This window comes from Hyla sarda, unplaced genomic scaffold (assembly GCF_029499605.1).
Source record: "Hyla sarda isolate aHylSar1 unplaced genomic scaffold, aHylSar1.hap1 scaffold_1765, whole genome shotgun sequence".
Lineage (NCBI taxonomy): Eukaryota > Metazoa > Chordata > Amphibia > Anura > Hylidae > Hyla > Hyla sarda.
Window position 1 is genome coordinate 39,025 of NW_026608409.1, and position 6,644 is coordinate 45,668.

General features: G+C 46.2%; 2 non-coding genes across 2 annotated transcripts; both read right to left on the reverse strand.

Moving 5' to 3' along the window:
- Nucleotides 1-2,091: 2,091 nt before the first annotated feature.
- LOC130313439 (U2 spliceosomal RNA) lies at nucleotides 2,092-2,282 on the reverse strand. The gene has a single exon (XR_008861362.1). It is a non-coding gene; the product is annotated as a U2 spliceosomal RNA (small nuclear RNA).
- Nucleotides 2,283-4,361: 2,079 nt separating this feature from the next.
- Nucleotides 4,362-4,552, reverse strand: LOC130313440 (U2 spliceosomal RNA). Its single transcript, XR_008861363.1, has one exon. It is a non-coding gene; the product is annotated as a U2 spliceosomal RNA (small nuclear RNA).
- Nucleotides 4,553-6,644: the final 2,092 nt, after the last annotated feature.

A 6,644-nucleotide genomic window follows, 5' to 3' on the forward strand; every position in this document is an offset into this window, starting at 1 on the left:
AACCGTGAAAGGGGCGGGCCCAACAAGGTCCCCTTCATGGGCACTATCACTGCTTGCTGTCAGGGAGGCTGCCAGACAATTTTCCATGCACACTCTGGGCTGGGGGGCAGTCAACCACCAGTACACACAGCAGAACCTAAACCCATACCATTATTGCTAAGCAGCAAGACAGGGGCCCATTGCACTCCCACGGGGCCTTTTTAAATGCAATCCATAACCCGGATTTGCCAGGAACCCTTCTTACTCCTCCTACTTGCATGTGACACTGGGCTTAGGATCTGCATAGGAAACACACACACAAGCACACACCTACCTTTGTTGCCTGCAGATGCCTCCTTGGCTGTCCCCAAACGGTATCAAACCAACACCCACGGGAAGCTGTAAGCATAGAGGACATGCCTGCACCCCATTGGACTTACCTGTGTGGGTTAAATCCGGGTTATTTGACAACCTATGGCGGTGATGGTTCTGCTCAGGCAGAGCAGTGCTGATGCTCCTCATAAAGCTGTCGCTGCTGTGAAGGTTCTAGGTGACATCACAAATCCCTATGGTTACATACACAACAAAGCTGGGTTGTTGTTGTTTACACTCTGCAAGGCCTGTGGAAGTGAGTGACATCATAGCACTGTAGTTCTGAGGGTTCTAGATGGATGCAACAATCTCCTGTTGCTTCTATGAAGGCCATAATAGACGACATCACCAAACAGCTCCATAGTCACATACACAGCAAAGGAGAGATGTTGTTTACACCTAGTGATGTCAGTGGTATTGAGTGACATCACAGCACAGTGCTAAGGCTCCTGGGCCTGGACACAGCAGCGGCTGCAATATCTCAACGGAGAATACGTTTATATCTATGTGTGTGTGTGCGCATATATATATATATATATATATATATATATATATATATATATATATTTCTCCGCCGAAATCACTTTTAAACCCATTTCCACCTTTTTTTCCCTTCTCTTCCTCTTACTTTTTTTTCACGTTTTTTTACGTTTTTCTCCTTTTCGCCTCTTTTCTGGGCGTATTATTCTTCTTTTTCTTCTTTTTTTTCGTCTAATGCATACCCCATCAGTGCAGCAATGCTTATTCAATACCGCCAGCAGATGGAGACACTGGGGGATAATTTTCTAAGGATTTATACTGATTTTTCCTGTCTGAATTTGTCGCACAGAAAGTTGCAGGCCAAATATGTGTGACATTTCTGCGACTTTAGCTTCTAGAGCATTTTTACAACATTATACATAGGTGCTGAATACATAAAAAGCGACTGTTCAGCGACAGACAAGTCGCATCGGCTGAAAGTAGGCCAGAATGTCAGTCCATGTTGGAGCAGGTTTAGATACAGTCTAAAGCATAGATCTCAAAGTCTGTGCACAGAATTTAGCAAGGGCCTCGCACCTTCTGATGCATCAGGTAGGTGCACAATAGCATAGCCTAACCCTCTGTACTTTGGTCTATATTGATGCGGGACATAGACAGCCAGCTGATGACCAATCCATTAGTGCAATGGATGGCTGGAAGCATTTGTCTTTGCCTTTGCAATACCACAGAAGCAATGCATGGTCAATGTACAGCAATGACACACCTGTGTGAACAGCCAGGAGACCCCCCCCCCCCCCATGTTATGTTACATAGTTACATAGTTAGTACGGTCGAAAAAAGACATATGTCCATCACGTTCAACCAGGGAATTAAGGGGTAGGGGTGTGGCGCGATATTGGGGAAGGGATGAGATTTTATATTTCTTCATAAGCATTAATCTTATTTTGTCAATTAGGAACATTCAGCACCCACCCGCTATCAAGGCAGCTGCCTATCATGTCATGCCCTACCTGCACAGGTGTGCTGGCTACTCAAATGATCCAATTAAGGAGGCCATTTAGTCAGCAGCAGCAGAAGTCCTGTGCCTGGACGCTCCAACAGGGGCCAGACACAAGCAGAAGCAGAAGCAGCAGAAGCAGCAGCAGCACCACCTTTTGTTTTTTGGCTGCAGCAGCAGCAAGGCCCACAGGGCTGGCTAGCTGGCTAGCCAGCAAGCAGGTAGCAATGAAAGTAGGAATCTTTCTTTTTAACCCTGTAAGGGGGTGGTGCACTGTACCCGAAGATACTGCCATATCGGGTCAATGCATAGGGCGACGGAAGCAAGCTTCGAAATCGGCCCCCGTTCTCAAAAATCCATTTAATATATGGTCCCCAGATAGGGGACGTATCAGATATTAAACTGATAAGAACAGATACTACACTTGATCTTAGCCAAAAGGCCGAGAAGCGATAACCGTGAAAGGGGCGGGCCCAACAAGGTCCCCTTCATGGGCACTATCACTGCTTGCTGTCAGGGAGGCTGCCAGACAATTTTCCATGCACACTCTGGGCTGGGGGGCAGTCAACCACCAGTACACACAGCAGAACCTAAACCCATACCATTATTGCTAAGCAGCAAGACAGGGGCCCATTGCACTCCCACGGGGCCTTTTTAAATGCAATCCATAACCCGGATTTGCCAGGAACCCTTCTTACTCCTCCTACTTGCATGTGACACTGGGCTTAGGATCTGCATAGGAAACACACACACAAGCACACACCTACCTTTGTTGCCTGCAGATGCCTCCTTGGCTGTCCCCAAACGGTATCAAACCAACACCCACGGGAAGCTGTAAGCATAGAGGACATGCCTGCACCCCATTGGACTTACCTGTGTGGGTTAAATCCGGGTTATTTGACAACCTATGGCGGTGATGGTTCTGCTCAGGCAGAGCAGTGCTGATGCTCCTCATAAAGCTGTCGCTGCTGTGAAGGTTCTAGGTGACATCACAAATCCCTATGGTTACATACACAACAAAGCTGGGTTGTTGTTGTTTACACTCTGCAAGGCCTGTGGAAGTGAGTGACATCATAGCACTGTAGTTCTGAGGGTTCTAGATGGATGCAACAATCTCCTGTTGCTTCTATGAAGGCCATAATAGACGACATCACCAAACAGCTCCATAGTCACATACACAGCAAAGGAGAGATGTTGTTTACACCTAGTGATGTCAGTGGTATTGAGTGACATCACAGCACAGTGCTAAGGCTCCTGGGCCTGGACACAGCAGCGGCTGCAATATCTCAACGGAGAATACGTTTATATCTATGTGTGTGTGTGCGCATATATATATATATATATATATATATATATATTTCTCCGCCGAAATCACTTTTAAACCCATTTCCACCTTTTTTTCCCTTCTCTTCCTCTTACTTTTTTTTCACGTTTTTTTACGTTTTTCTCCTTTTCGCCTCTTTTCTGGGCGTATTATTCTTCTTTTTCTTCTTTTTTTTCGTCTAATGCATACCCCATCAGTGCAGCAATGCTTATTCAATACCGCCAGCAGATGGAGACACTGGGGGATAATTTTCGAAGGATTTATACTGATTTTTCCTGTCTGAATTTGTCGCACAGAAAGTTGCAGGCCAAATATGTGTGACATTTCTGCGACTTTAGCTTCTAGAGCATTTTTACAACATTATACATAGGTGCTGAATACATAAAAAGCGACTGTTCAGCGACAGACAAGTCGCATCGGCTGAAAGTAGGCCAGAATGTCAGTCCATGTTGGAGCAGGTTTAGATACAGTCTAAAGCATAGATCTCAAAGTCTGTGCACAGAATTTAGCAAGGGCCTCGCACCTTCTGATGCATCAGGTAGGTGCACAATAGCATAGCCTAACCCTCTGTACTTTGGTCTATATTGATGCGGGACATAGACAGCCAGCTGATGACCAATCCATTAGTGCAATGGATGGCTGGAAGCATTTGTCTTTGCCTTTGCAATACCACAGAAGCAATGCATGGTCAATGTACAGCAATGACACACCTGTGTGAACAGCCAGGAGACCCCCCCCCCCCCCCCATGTTATGTTACATAGTTACATAGTTAGTACGGTCGAAAAAAGACATATGTCCATCACGTTCAACCAGGGAATTAAGGGGTAGGGGTGTGGCGCGATATTGGGGAAGGGATGAGATTTTATATTTCTTCATAAGCATTAATCTTATTTTGTCAATTAGGAACATTCAGCACCCACCCGCTATCAAGGCAGCTGCCTATCATGTCATGCCCTACCTGCACAGGTGTGCTGGCTACTCAAATGATCCAATTAAGGAGGCCATTTAGTCAGCAGCAGCAGAAGTCCTGTGCCTGGACGCTCCAACAGGGGCCAGACACAAGCAGAAGCAGAAGCAGCAGAAGCAGCAGCAGCACCACCTTTTGTTTTTTGGCTGCAGCAGCAGCAAGGCCCACAGGGCTGGCTAGCTGGCTAGCCAGCAAGCAGGTAGCAATGAAAGTAGGAATCTTTCTTTTTAACCCTGTAAGGGGGTGGTGCACTGTACCCGAAGATACTGCCATATCGGGTCAATGCATAGGGCGACGGAAGCAAGCTTCGAAATCGGCCCCCGTTCTCAAAAATCCATTTAATATATGGTCCCCAGATAGGGGACGTATCAGATATTAAACTGATAAGAACAGATACTACACTTGATCTTAGCCAAAAGGCCGAGAAGCGATAACCGTGAAAGGGGCGGGCCCAACAAGGTCCCCTTCATGGGCACTATCACTGCTTGCTGTCAGGGAGGCTGCCAGACAATTTTCCATGCACACTCTGGGCTGGGGGGCAGTCAACCACCAGTACACACAGCAGAACCTAAACCCATACCATTATTGCTAAGCAGCAAGACAGGGGCCCATTGCACTCCCACGGGGCCTTTTTAAATGCAATCCATAACCCGGATTTGCCAGGAACCCTTCTTACTCCTCCTACTTGCATGTGACACTGGGCTTAGGATCTGCATAGGAAACACACACACAAGCACACACCTACCTTTGTTGCCTGCAGATGCCTCCTTGGCTGTCCCCAAACGGTATCAAACCAACACCCACGGGAAGCTGTAAGCATAGAGGACATGCCTGCACCCCATTGGACTTACCTGTGTGGGTTAAATCCGGGTTATTTGACAACCTATGGCGGTGATGGTTCTGCTCAGGCAGAGCAGTGCTGATGCTCCTCATAAAGCTGTCGCTGCTGTGAAGGTTCTAGGTGACATCACAAATCCCTTTGGTTACATACACAACAAAGCTGGGTTGTTGTTGTTTACACTCTGCAAGGCCTGTGGAAGTGAGTGACATCATAGCACTGTAGTTCTGAGGGTTCAAGATGGATGCAACAATCTCCTGTTGCTTCTATGAAGGCCGTAATAGACGACATCACCAAACAGCTCCATAGTCACATACACAGCAAAGGAGAGATGTTGTTTACACCTAGTGATGTCAGTGGTATTGAGTGACATCACAGCACAGTGCTAAGGCTCCTGGGCCTGGACACAGCAGCGGCTGCAATATCTCAACGGAGAATACGTTTATATCTATGTGTGTGTGTGCGCATATATATATATATATATATATATATATATATATATATATATATATTTCTCCGCCGAAATCACTTTTAAACCCATTTCCACCTTTTTTTCCCTTCTCTTCCTCTTACTTTTTTTTCACGTTTTTTTACGTTTTTCTCCTTTTCGCCTCTTTTCTGGGCGTATTATTCTTCTTTTTCTTCTTTTTTTTCGTCTAATGCATACCCCATCAGTGCAGCAATGCTTATTCAATACCGCCAGCAGATGGAGACACTGGGGGATAATTTTCTAAGGATTTATACTGATTTTTCCTGTCTGAATTTGTTGCACAGAAAGTTGCAGGCCAAATATGTGTGACATTTCTGCGACTTTAGCTTCTAGAGCATTTTTACAACATTATACATAGGTGCTGAATACATAAAAAGCGACTGTTCAGCGACAGACAAGTCGCATCGGCTGAAAGTAGGCCAGAATGTCAGTCCATGTTGGAGCAGGTTTAGATACAGTCTAAAGCATAGATCTCAAAGTCTGTGCACAGAATTTAGCAAGGGCCTCGCACCTTCTGATGCATCAGGTAGGTGCACAATAGCATAGCCTAACCCTCTGTACTTTGGTCTATATTGATGCGGGACATAGACAGCCAGCTGATGACCAATCCATTAGTGCAATGGATGGCTGGAAGCATTTGTCTTTGCCTTTGCAATACCACAGAAGCAATGCATGGTCAATGTACAGCAATGACACACCTGTGTGAACAGCCAGGAGACCCCCCCCCCCCCCCATGTTATGTTACATAGTTACATAGTTAGTACGGTCGAAAAAAGACATATGTCCATCACGTTCAACCAGGGAATTAAGGGGTAGGGGTGTGGCGCGATATTGGGGAAGGGATGAGATTTTATATTTCTTCATAAGCATTAATCTTATTTTGTCAATTAGGAACATTCAGCACCCACCCGCTATCAAGGCAGCTGCCTATCATGTCATGCCCTACCTGCACAGGTGTGCTGGCTACTCAAATGATCCAATTAAGGAGGCCATTTAGTCAGCAGCAGCAGAAGTCCTGTGCCTGGACGCTCCAACAGGGGCCAGACACAAGCAGAAGCAGAAGCAGCAGAAGCAGCAGCAGCACCACCTTTTGTTTTTTGGCTGCAGCAGCAGCAAGGCCCACAGGGCTGGCTAGCTGGCTAGCCAGCAAGCAGGTAGCAATGAAAGTAGGAATCTTTCTTTTTAACCCTGTAAGG